General features: G+C 33.9%; 1 pseudogene; it reads right to left on the minus strand.

Moving 5' to 3' along the window:
- Positions 1–4261: 4261 nt before the first annotated feature.
- LOC101418977 (olfactory receptor 8K5-like) lies at positions 4262–8709 on the minus strand (annotated as a pseudogene).
- Between the last annotated feature and the right edge of the window lie 5585 nt (positions 8710–14294).

Consider the following 14294-nt stretch of genomic DNA (forward strand, 5'->3'; position numbering starts at 1 on the left):
GGATGGATCAGTCAGGGTTCTCCAGAGAAAAAGAAGCAGCCTAATAATGTATGTATTCAGAGATTAATTATAAGAAATTGGTTCATGTGATTGTGGGGACTGGAAATTCTTAATTCTTTAGAGCAGGCTGAGGCCTGGGAATTCTGGTAAGTGTGATGTTGGAGTCTTGAATGAGAATTTCTTAGGCTGAACACAGAGAAGGGAGAGGAGGGTGCAGACTTAAAATAAAATTCTTTTAAATAATGGAACATTTGGTTCTAGTTCTTAAGATATACTGATCTATTAAGGCTAGCGAACATTATTGAGGGTAATCTCTCTTACTGAAAGTCTATTGATTGTAGATTCTAATCTCATCTATAAAATAGATGTATAGCAAGGTTTATTCCAGTGTTTAACCAACAGCTGAATACCATAATCTACACATGTTGACACTAAAATTAACCAATGTATATCATTTTTAGAATTGTATTATTTTCTAATTAATTAAAATATGCATTCTATGAGGGCATAGGATTTTGAAGTAATTTACTCATTTCTTAATAAATGAAATACACATCTAGAATGATAAGATAAGTAAAAAACATCAATGCAATATATGATTTACATTAGCTATTAAATTTTTATTTGTCAATTATATATATTTTCATCTTTAAACAATTTCTTTTAGTTCTCATTTTCCCTTTTTGAGCAGCTCAGTCTCAAATATCATAGAATATATTTATCTTGTTTACCAATTCAGAAATTTTTCTTAGCATACCATCTATGCCAAAACAAAGCAGATAGTACAAACTAAGTAGACTATTTTTTCCTTTTTAAATGTTTCTTATTTATTTTTAAAAGATACTAGGTCACACAAAATCTTACATTAAAAAATACAGGAGGTTCCCATCAGCTGCAGCAAATATAACATAAAAAGATCACTGCTGGTGAAAAGGAAAAAGGGTTTAATGTTGGATATATGGGAGTCCCCTATATTGTATATGTGACTTAATTGTGATCTAAAACTTTTTAGCAGATAAAATTAAAAATAAATTAAAAGGATGTAGATGCTGAAGAAAGAATGAAAGAAATTGCCTTGCCACTGCACATACAGGGCAACATCTATTACAGTGAAGAAAGGCAAAATGTCAAAAACAAAGTTTTATGATTTTTTCATTTTTAAATATCCTAACTTATTTTTTACTTTATTTTAGTTTTACTAAATTAATAGGTATTCTATTTCTAATTTTTAAACCTATCATTACTATTTCATTATCTGACTAATTGAATTTGGCCATATATTAGGCTTCACTATTGAAGAAGTTTTGGATGACAGAAGTGTTCAACTGTGGCGGTTGGGGGGAGGGGGAACACTGGTATGGTGTGTGTTGATAGGGGACACATGGTTGGGAGGGAGTTCTCCAGAGCATGTATATAGGGTTTATAAAGATGTTCAGATATCCATTGGGTATTTTCATAATAGTTACAATTACAAATGACAAATGAGGGAGTGCTGCATTCCTAACCAGGGAAGTTCTGTAACATTTCCCAATGGAACAGTAACAATTCTCCAAGTGCAAGGGCAAAGAAGAATGAAGAAATATGGTCCAATGATGAGCCCTCGATACTGATGACTATGCTTATCAGACTGTGTGCCTGAAATTTCAACCACACCTGGACCTGCAGGGTTCCTAAGAGTTACCTCCTAAGAACTTCCATGCTGCTCAAATGTGGCCACTCTCTAAGACAAACTCAGCATGTAAATGCATTACCCCCCCCCCCCCCAGTGTGAGACTTGACTCCCAGGGATGAGCCTCCCTGGTGCCAAGGGATTACTACCCATCACTAACTTGTGATGCAACTAGAAAAGGACCTTGAATAAAAGGGGGAAATCATAAAGACAAATGAGTTTATATGGCAATGGTACTCCTGAGGACTAAAGAGACACACAGGTTCTATGCTGATGGCAAATGGCTCTGGAGTTCAGTGCCTTGTCAGTTGGCCTTATTTTGGAATTTGTGTTCCTTAGTGTGATGGAGCTGGACTCAGATATGACCTTTCTACACATGCCTCTTCCATCACTTTTACTGAACTTGTGGTTAGTGCTGGGATTGGTGTATACTCAGGAGACTTAAATCTCTGGGCTATCCATATGTCATCTGGGCCCTGAGCCTCAGCAGTGTTGAAGCACCTACTTTCCAATTCAATGGATTTACCCAAATCAGCTAACAGGGAAGTGAGGATAGAAAAACACCACACCAAGGAACCAAGAGAGTCTACAGCTGCAGGGATGAGAGCCCCATCCATCAGCCATGTGGGATTGAAACCCCCTCTCATTTGAGAGGTGGAGTCAATTTTGCCACCACTGGGTCCTCAGGATGGAGGAAAAAATTATAGATTAGAGTGGATTTACCGGTATTCTACTATAGAATTATTGTGACTGTAGAAATGGAAGAAATTATATCATTGATATGGAGACAGTGGCCATGGGAGTTGCTGATCATATGTAGAAGGAAAAGGAGGTGTGATATGGGGGAATTTTTGGGACTTGGAGTTGAACTGAATGATATTGCAGGTACAGATGCAGGACTTTATGTATCCTTCCAAAACCCACTGAATGGACTGGGGGAGAGTGTAAACTACAATGTAAACTATAATCTGTGCTGTGTAGCAGTGCTCCAAAATGTATTCATCAACTGCCATGTATGTACAACACTAATGAAAGAAGTTGTTGATGTTTAAGTAGACTTGATTTGTGTAAATTATAGTGCATATTTGGTATTTTTTTCCTGTAACTATTCAGTTACAAAGAAAGCATATTATATAGAAATGTGCTTTTTTAAAAATGGATTATTTGTTTGAAACAGAGGATAGTTGAAAGTAACATAACTATCTGCCCCAAAAGTATTGTAGCAACCAAATGTAAAACAAAGAGAAAAGTGTATATTACATCAAGAGAACACTCAGTATTTCATTACAATTTTGCTCACTCTCCTTTTATGTATTCTTTAATAATGAATGTTATCTTGTCTAGAGAGTGGCTTACCTGAGATTTTGGATGTTCCATAACAAATTGTTTTACCCTAGGGTATTTTTTCCTCAAGATGTTGTTCTTCCCCCTTCGCCAATAAAATATTCTCCAGATTCAATAAAACAATATTAGAGAATGTGTCAATATTATCTTCTAGTTCTCACAATATCTTTTATCATGTTTTCCTTAAATTTCACTGTTATTGAATCCTTAAATTCTTCCATTCTTCATGTTGTCTGCATTTATTTACTTTCTAACATTCACTTTTTCAGAACTACCTGTGTTCTAAACACAGGAAATATGGGCATACAAAATCAGTGTGTAGTGCATTATGTATATCAGGCTCCAAGAAGTAAAATCAAGTGCTAATGACCAAATATATCACATATATATGAGTAATACTTAGTGAACAATATGATTCTTACAGTAGAATGGATAATAACAGCAGAACAAATAAATTGTTGATGGAGTCACAGGATACACAGATAACTATTTCAATCTCATTCTATGCACTGTTTCTGATTATTTTGTTGTCTTTCAGATACTACAAAGAAAATAAGATTAAAAAGGTACTCGTCTTTTTTTTAAGATTTATTTTTATGTATTTATTTCTCTCCCCCTCCTCCCCAAACCCCACCTCTTCCCCCGGTTGTCTGTTCTCTGTGTCTATTTGCTGGGTCGTCTTTGCCCACTTCTGATGTTGTCAGTGGCACAGGAATCTGTGTTTCTTTTTGTTGCATCATCTTGTGTCAGCTCTCCGTGTGTGCAGCGCCATTCTTAGGCAGGCTGCACTTTCTTTTCATGCCGGGAGGCTCTCTTTATGGGGTGCACTCCTCATGCGTGGGGCTCCCCTACGTAGGGGAGCACCCCTGCGTGGCACGGCATGCCTTGCGTGCATCAGCACCGTGCATGGGCCAGCTACACATGGGTCAAGGAGACCCGGGGTTCGAACTGCAGACCTCCCATGTGGTAGATGAACGCTTTAGCCGCTAGGCCAAGTCCGCTTCCCGGTACTTGTCCTTAAACACAAAACAAAAAACAAACTGAGGAAAAAAATGTTTTAAGGATGTGTAGAGGTAGAGTGTAAAAAATATCAGGGATGTATGAGATCCTAAGGAAGCAAAAAAGGCAATCCTTTGCTAGGGAGCCAAGGAGAATGTAATTCTGTCTATTAAAAATATTATCAAATGGCATTTGCTTTTGTCATAGCTTTCCAGAACAATACTATGTATTGAATATTAAATACAAAGATCAGGAAATCTTAAATACTCTGTAGAAGGCATTTTTTACTTCTTCATTTCTTAAGCTGTGGATTAAGGGGTTAAGCATAGGGATGACTAAAGTGTAAAACATTGAGATTATTTTGTCACTTTCAAAGGAGTGAACAGAGTTAGGTTGCACATACATAAATATAGAGTCCCACAGAACACAATCACTACAGTCAGATGGGAACCACATGTGGAGAATGCTTTTTTCCTGCCCTCAGCTGAATGCATTTGAAATATGGCTATAAGTATCAGTGGATACAATAATAGGATTAATAGAAGGGAAGAAATCAGATTAAATGCTGAAAGTATTACGATGAGTAATCCTTTTTCTTGCACATTGGAACAGAGTATAGATACCAAAGGAACATCATCACAGTAGAAATGACTGATGACATTAGACCCATGGAAGGACAATATAAAAATCTTAATGGTGAACAACAGAGATTGAAAAGGTCTATAGAGGAAGGGGATATGCACAAGTACATGACAAAGTCTCTGAATCATGATGACATTGTAGAGCAAAGAGTTACAGATGACCACGTAGTGGTCATAGGCCATGCTGACCAGGTAAAATATTCACTGACAATGAACTTAAGGAAAAAGGTCAGCTGTGCAGCACATGCATAACAAGAAATAGTATTTTGAGCCATGATAAAATTTGCCAGCATCTTGGGACAAGTGACAATAAAAGCCAGATGTCTGATAAAAAAATACATTGGCGTGTGGAGGCGGGAGTCCACCTTGGTCGGATGATCATGCCCAGGTTGGCCACCACTGTGACCACATGAGAAAGACCCCAAAGAGGGGAGACTGCAGCTCAGGGTGCTTTCAGACTCCCAATAGGATGAATTAGGCAGCACAGTCAGATTCCATTGGCCCATTACATTCAGTTATCTCTACAGGAATGTATAACAGGGATTGTTATTAGATATAATGTAAAATTGTATTAAAAAGTATATTTTTATAGACATAATGTAGACTCATTTTTATATTTGTGGATAGAAAATAAATTCCCACATCTGAATTTGTAAATAAAATATAAAATTCCATTTTCACAGTATAGGAGGGTTCCATATAAATCACATTGTGTACTAATGACATAGATTATGTTCTTAATAGAATATACAATATATATGCAATGATAACAAAACCATGTACATTTTAATATAGAAATACTAGAGTTTATCTATCCAATTACATCAGAGCTTTACTTCAATTTTTGTATGATTCTTTTTTATTTTCATATTTTTAAAATAAGAGGCAGAAAAACATGAAACCAGTGAAGTTTATATTTTTTGGTCCCTCAATGGCAGTTCAAAGATCTGTGTGGAGTGCTAGTGATGCACACACAAAGTGATATAAATTTGTAAGTAATAAGATGACCATGATTAAGTTGATCTCATGATGATATCTATCCTCAATTAAGGTCATGCTCTTGTTCCAGTTTGTCTTCAGCTCCATTGTACTGGATCAAATGTTTGTTTGCATTGGAATATATACAGTAATTACTGGAACCAGCTATATAGGAATTTAATTAAAGCTTTGTTTAATATTATTGAATATATTTATGTAGATCAAATCAATGACATAAGTAATAAAATAATGCTATGTGTTCCAGATGTGAATGACTCCCAAGGACACTGCTAGCACCCTGTGTGCTAAGGTGTATCAGGGATTTAATTAACATAAATCATTTTATTAATGGATTTTATTATATGAGCATTATCATATTTTTTATAATTGAATTTTGTGTTTTTATCTTTTCTACTCTAAATGGATGCTCATCATGCCTCAAATTTCATTTGGAATTTTTTAAGGACACAATTTGTTTAAACTTCCAAAACAAAAATATCTGGTCAATACCTACTAAATTATTTGGTTTACATTAATATTCAGCATTTTTAACTATTTATTTTTACATGCATTATTTCCCCTGATATAGCACTGTGGAGGTTATAGTCTATACTTCATTTAAAATGTTTTTAAAAATTCATTACAACGTACTGCTAACTTTTTTCTGTAACTTTAAAAAGGAGAATTTATAGAGTATAATTCTTTGATTTTCAAGCATTTCTGTGATAAATCCCACTCCTTTTTTTCATACTGTTACAAATATTAGATTCAAGAGATCAATTTAGATCTGCCCTGACTGGAAAAAGGGAAGCTGTTTTACTCTAATTCATTTGGAATCCTTTTCAAACTCCTCTTACCTTCAAGTTCCTCTCAATGTTAACTTAGGACTCTAAAAGCTCAATTTTCAGTTGCAATAATAATGTAGTTCCAAATATTCAGACAAAAACTATTCAGGATGGAATTATACAATGCAGTGTAATATCCAAGTATAGCCTACAAAACTAACATGTAGGAAATTTCTTTCCTTTCCCATCTTCCCCTCCATTTCCAAGGTCAAAGTCTACTTAGGCACAATTGAAGCCCAGAGCCACCTTGACACAGCTGTTAGGTAGAGATGATTTTGAATTCTTTGGCTGCGTGAAACTTTCCCGAAAGTGCCAGCTATTCTAGAATTCTGCTAAATTTAGCTGTTGAATTTGTAAGCCTGATTAAGGAGATTGGAAGCCGGGCTTGATTGATTGAGATTAAAATACTATCTCTATTTCCACTTTCAGGATGAAGTGGACTGCTATCCCTGCATTGAGCCTCAATTCCCATGCCGGCCCCTCTTCTTCCACAAAATAAGAACTTTTAGCTTATGCCCATTTAAAAACTTTATTTCAAATTGCAATTTTACAATTCCAACTACTATAGGATTTTACTGCAGAATAGGTATGCACTGGATTGAACAAATGAATTTAGAATTCCAGTTTCAGTTATAGTAATTTGGTGTCTTTCCATATTTGCTAACAATTATTCTACTGTTTATTGAACCTATCTCCATTTTCAGTGTCAATTATTACTTCTCTGGAAATATTTGCATTATTTTACCTTGCTCCTTTCTCTTGATATCTCTTATATTTTCTGAATAACCTAATATGTACATTGTAATACCTCCTGTTGAGACTAGCAACCAGAACAGATGGTAGACAAAAATGTGCAAATGAAAACTGAATTTACAGTGTTTAGTCATGATGTTATCATATACTGTTGTAGAATTTAAGAGAAGGTCAATTATTTGAGTATAGAGAGGCCAGGACTCAGGAATGATTTTGAGAAAGAAAAATGGTTTATTGACGGCCGACCGGACTCGGGAACTTCTGTTTGAATCCCGAGCCCCGAACAAGATTTTCAAACGTCTTTTATACAGAGAGGAAAGGCCAAATGGTCCCTTTGTTTCAGTTCTCAATAGGCTTCAATTAGCATATATCTCTTCCACATCTTAGGTAAGCTTTTAGCATGGACTCCAGATATTCTAGATAAGCTTTTAGCATATTTACTTTTTGCATTTCCCCTAAATACTTAAAGTTTATAGCCCTTGCATTGTTAAACATTTCCTGGGATTGGAGCCGCTTTCACTGTCCCTAAGGGCAGGACTGCAGCCTCTTACCGTTCCACACCCACAAGTCAAACAACTTAGTTATCTCTGAAGAGACAAAGAGCCTTCCACCCATAGCCCACATCAATACGACTTATGTTCAGTTCAAGATATCCTCCTAAATCCCAAATCTTTAAAAATCTTAAAGCATATTTTTCTGTCTACTCAATCAAATTACAATGCAGTTGCTGGGTAGAGTAGATCCAGTAGTAAGAGACTGAGTAGAAAAACAACAGCAAAAGGGTAACTATTGGAAGGGGGAATACTTATAGATAAATTATTCAATTTATCAATATTGTGAGAATAAACTAATAATAAAAGTAATTATAGTTTATCAGTATTTTACTGGATAAAATTTTACTAAAACAATAAAAATATCATTTATCAGATATTACAAAGGGCAAATTTATACTATATTTGTTGTTTACCTCAATTTGAAATGTCACTGGGTTTCTGTATTTTATTTGACAATCTTACCTTAGTAGATCCTATTAGACTAGATTATTGATGATGTTCTCAGATACTTTAACTCTCTTTGCAGTTGTTTCCAAATGTCACTATCATTCAAGCAAAACAAATAATCTTGGGCACATGCTCATTTCACAGTATTTAGTGCTGAAAAACAATGTACTGCAGAAGTCAGCCACATTTAATAAAATAGTTAATATATAATTTCCTAATACTTGATGAGATTAGCTCTCATTGAATATAAATGTCTGTAGTCAGAAATTTCCAAATATCCATGCTTAATCGGAATGAAATACAATGCTTATCCACTCACCTTAAGTCAAGTATTGGATTCTCCCCCTCCCCCCAATTTCTCTTCTGTTTCAATGGAAAGAATTTACGGTTTCAGCATCCCATTGTGTCACTCCCTGAGGAAGCTGTGTATAATGAATTCTTATGCCCAAATCATCCGAGAGACTGAAAATTATCCTCATGTTCCTGCTAATTATGTACGGCACCTTACATTTACTCCAGTGAGTAAAGATAAGGGCAACAGAAGGAAGGAACAAAACAAGATAAATGATTTGAACAGTCCCATGGGAACCTACAGTATGTAAAACTACTCTTTCACTCACTTAGAGTCACTCAAAATCACAATGGGGAAAAACAGATCAGCTCAGCCCAGAAGAACTGAAACAGTTGCAATGTTCTTGAATAGTAAATGACATTTTAAAACTTAGAGTTTTTTTCTTGAATTTTTTAATCAAATTAAAATATGAAGTTGTCACTATCTAAAATATATCATTTGGTATTGAGGGTTCAGTAATAAAATACATGTTTAAAGGCAGTTGATTTTCAATAAGTGTCAAGTCCATTCAATAAGGTAAGAATAATCCTTGGGAAAACTAGATATCTATTTGCCAAAAACCAAATCTTATACACTTCCTCACACCATATATAAAATGAACTCAATAGGTAAAATGACCTAAATATAAGAAAAAATCCAAAAACTGCTGGAAGAAAACAACGGGGAAAATATTCATGAGCTTAGATAGATTGAGCAATGGGTTCTTATATATGACATCAAAAGCAAAAGTAACAAAAGAAAAAGTAGGTAAATTGAAATTCGCCATATTTAAAACTTTTGTATATCAAAAGATGTTATCAAGAAAGTGAAAAGACAGCTCTATAATGGGAGAAAATAGTTATAAATCAGATATCTGTTATGCAATTCGAAAACAAAGGCAATCTAATTGAAAATGGCAAGAACTCAAAGTTCTAAAGGACTCTTAAAGAAGATATGCAAATTTCCAAAAAAGTACGTGAACTGATGCTCGGCAGTAATATGCCCATTATTAAATCGAGTAACTTCTGTTTTATTCCTACGTTGCTAAGATCAATTATAATTCATGTTTAAAAACGTTTTCTTCAGTGAATAAAATTATCATCCTTGTCTCCCATGTTTTCCTCAATGTCCTGTTCTGATTTGATTTTTGAATGGTAAACTAACCTTGTACTACTAGAATAATGCCCACCATCACAACATAATTTTCTTTTAATACATTGTTTGATTCCATCTTTTAATATTCTATTGTACATTTTTATGTTTGCTCATTATTGCTTGGATCTTTAATTTTTTTTTCCTGTAGGTTTTTTTTTTTTCCCCAAATTTTGCCTTCAAGGTTTTCTGGACTTATGAAGTAAGTTGGTAGTGTTCATTTCTATACTATTTTGAAAGAGTTGGCGAGGATTGGCAACATTTTTTCTTCATTTCTTGGTAGTATATATCTAAGAAACTATCTGATCCTGGAGATTCCTTTGTCATAAATTTTCAGTATGTTAAGAAACTCTAATATGTGGCTATGAAAGCATTTTTAATAAATTCTTCTTTTCTCAGTTTTGGTAAATTTTATTTTTCACATAAATTTCTCATTTTATCTAATTTTTAAACTTATGTCTTCATGATTTGTTCTTACTGTATTGTTACTGAAGATTTTGTTTCCATGTGTATTCCTTCTTTCAAGAATGATGACGATTTCAAAGGTTATTTTAGTTTTCTCTGTCTTTCTTTGTGAGGTTGTCCATAATTTTCTCTCTCCCTGCCCCAATCTCTTTCTCTCTGTCTTCTTAACTAATCTTTAAGGGGTTTTTTGATACAATTGCTCTTTATAATAAAAAAGTTTTCTCTACTTTCCTTTTATTTATTAATATTCCCATTATTTCCTAGATATATCTAATTGCTTTTATTATTTCTCTTTCTTCTTATTTTGGATTTAACAGATTTTTTCCCCAGCTTATATTTGCTAAATTCCTTATTTTCTATTATTCATACCTGAAAGTATGCTTTTTCTTATTAACACTGCTTTTAACTAAATAACAAAAAATATCAGATTTGATAGTTTTATTTACATTGTAATCCTTTCTGATTTCCATCTAATTTCTTTTGAAAAACTAGTTTACTTATAAATTTATTATAATTTCTAAATGTTAAGGGTTTTGTATACATTTTATTAAGTTTCTGCTTAACACCATGTAGTCAGATAATATACTCAGTGATATATTTTTGAAGTGAAATTTATATAATAGTAAATTTACCATTTTAAAACACATTGCTCAGTTGTGTTTAGTTCATTCATTACACTGTGCAACCTCTATAGCGCTCTAGTTTCAAAATGTTTTCATCACCCTTGAACAACCTCTCCCCATTTAGCCATCACTACTCCCCACTATTTGCACCCTTTCAACCAATAATCTGCCTTCAATCATCATGAAATTGTCTATTCTGAATCCTTCATATAATAGAATCACAGAAAATGTGAGTTTTGATTCCTGTTTTGTTTCATTTAGCATAATGTTTTTGAGGTTCATTCAAGTGACAGCATTCATCAATATAAATATTGATGTTTTTGACTGCATAATATTTTATTGTAAATATATACTTCAGTTTGCTTATTAATTCACTGTGGGTTACCATTTGGGATGTTTCTACCTTTTGCCTACTGTGAATATTGTAGCTATGAATATTTTTGTATGATATCTGCTTGAATAGCTGTTTTTAAATATTTTGGCTAAGTAATATGATACGTCTATATTTAATTTTTGCGGAACTTGAAAATGTTTTCTACACTGGTTGAACTATTTTACATTTCAACAAGCAATGCAGGAGGCTTCTTGTTTTCCCATATTTTACTAAAAAATGTTATTTTATATTCTGTATTATCAAAGCCAACCTATGTGTGTGAAGTAGAATTTCACTCTGGTTTGATTTGATTCCCTTAATAACCAATGACATTGTGTATCTTCTCATGTGCTTATTTGGGATTTGTACAATTTTTTGGAAAAGTGTCCATTCAAATTCCTTACACATATTTTAAAATGTGTTCTTTATCTTTTGTTGTTGACTTGTAAGACTTCTTTATACAAACTGGATCTTAAACTCTTATGAGATAAATGATTTGAAACTACTTTCCCATTACATTGGTTGTGTTTTCCCATTCATGATAATGTTCTTTGATGAACAAAAATGTTCATTTTTCCACCTTAAATTATGTTTTTTGTTTCTTTTGTTGCTGGTGTAAAATACAATGATCCATTGACTCATCAGTTTTTCTGTTATATCTTTTTTATTTTTCACATTTTTTTTTGGATATATCTTTTATGTTTAGGTCTTTGATTCATTATGAGCTAATTTTTTAATGTAAATTAAGTTAGGGATGCAAAATCATTTTTTGCATGGAGCTATTCAGTTGTCTCAGCATCATATGTTTCTGTTTTAGTTTTCTTTTCTTTTTTTTTAAAGATTTATTTATTTATTTTTGTTTATTTAATTCCCCTCCCCTCCCCCGGTTGTCTGTTCTCTGTACCTTTTAGCTGTGTCTTATTTCTTTGTCCGCTTCTGTTGTTGTCAGCAGCACGGGAAGTGTGGGCGGCACCATTTCTCGGCAGGCTGCTCCCTCCTTCGCGCTGGGCGGCTCTCCTTATGGGTGCACTCCTTACGCGTGGGGCTCCCCTATGCCGGGGACACCCTGTGTGGCACTGCACTCCTTACGCGCATCAGCACTGCGCATGGGCCAGCTCCACATGAGTCAAGGAGGCCTGGGGCTTGAACCGCGGGCCTCCCATGTGGTAGATGGACGCCCTAACCACTGGGCCAAAGTCTGTTTCCCTCTGTTTTAGTTTTCTAAGTCAGACCGTTCCTCCAGGTGGTTTGGATCTTGCCTAAATGTGAAATCTTTCTATATTTATCATAATGTTTCTCCATTATTTCCTTATTGGTGTGTGTGTGTGTATGTATGTATATATATATATACAGTGTTTTATATATATACACACATATACATATAGTAACACTGTCAGATATGTTATGATATTCAAGAAAATAAGGGAGAAAATGCACTTAAAATGCACTAAAACTTGTACTTCTCTCTTAGAGACTCAAATGCCTGGGGAGACTATAATAACAACAACAAAATAGGTGGGCTAAGAAAATGTATTTACTTCCTTTCCCAGTAATCTTATTGGACAGATTAAATTGTTTTCTTAACACACTATCTGTGCCAAAGCAAAGCTGAGCAAAAATCAAATTTAGTTATTTAGTTTGCTTTCTGTAAGTTATACTTCATGGCTGAGAATTTTCCCTTATCTTTTTAAATTATTTCACTAAGATGGAGAAAGCATTAAATGTAGAAAATTGTTTTGTTTTTATTTTGCTTCTTGGAAACAGAGAAAAGTTTAAAATTAATTAAATGTTTCTCTCCAAAGTTTTTAGTGATTAAGTATAAAATAATGAGAAAATTGTAATCGAAATACTGTACATTAATTCATTTGAATTTAACCCACAGTCCCTTAATGTATCTTTTATTAAAGAAAATCATCTCTTCTATATAGTAGCTTCACTGAGTTATTCCAGGTTATATGCAAAGAAATATTTTACCTTAGGTTATTTTGTCCTTAAAACATTTTGTTCTTCTTTATTTAACAATAAAGCTTTATCTAAATCCATTAAAAATAATATTAGGAAATGTTCTGAAAATACTTCCTGGTTTCTACAATAGCTTTAATTCATCATGTTCTCTATGAATAATCAAATTTAATAAATCCTTTTGCCCTTCCAATCACATAACTAAGTTTTTTTTTATCCTTCATTTTGCACTCTACATTCTCTGTATTGCTTTTTTTTATCAATTCCTTTCTTAGCTAACTACTATCTATGCATTGAAATATGCCCATAAAATCAGTAAGTAAGACACTAGATATCTCAGGAAGAAGCTAAACAAATCAAATTCTAGATTATCAAATTGTCCAATCTATTTCAAGCATATTTGAATACAGCACAGATAATGTAAAATATTGATCACAGTAAGAATATTGATAACAAAAGAAAAGTACACTTTTCCTATTGTCAACAGATGACAAGGAAAATTCTTTGTCTCAAACTTTCTATGAACTGTTGTTTTGGCAAGTATTTTATTGAGGTTTTTAGCATCTGTTTCTTTAGAGAGATTGGTCTGAAATTTTCCTTTCTTATGGAGTCTTTGCTTGGCTTTCGTATTAGGGAAAGTTAGCATCATAGAATGAATTTGGTAATTTTAGAAACTTGATATGGTTACGAATTCCAAAAATAGATAGTGGATTATGTTTGTAATCTGGTCTCTTCCTAGGTATGATCAATTTATGACTAGGGCTTTGATTGGGCCACATCATTAGGGTGATAAAAGGCATGGCAAATGACAGAGTTGAGAGTTTTTGATGTTGGACTTTTGAAGATGGAGTTTGATGCTGAAGCTGGAGCCCTAGGGAGACAGACAGAGCTTCACCTGATAGTCTACAACTAACCTTGTGGAGAGAGGCAAAACGTAGAGAATCTCACAGTGTACAGCTGACCCTGTGGAGAAAACAGAGAAGCTGAGCCCAGAGGAACCCAGGAAGCCTGAACACTCACAGATGTTGGCAGTCATCTTGCTCCAACACATGAAAATAGACTTTGGTGAGGGAAGTAACTTATGCTTTATGACCTGGTATCTGTAAGCTCCTACCCCAAATAAATACCCTTTATAAAAATCAAGCAATTTCTGGTATT

This window comes from Dasypus novemcinctus, chromosome 10, assembly GCF_030445035.2.
Source record: "Dasypus novemcinctus isolate mDasNov1 chromosome 10, mDasNov1.1.hap2, whole genome shotgun sequence".
Lineage (NCBI taxonomy): Eukaryota > Metazoa > Chordata > Mammalia > Cingulata > Dasypodidae > Dasypus > Dasypus novemcinctus.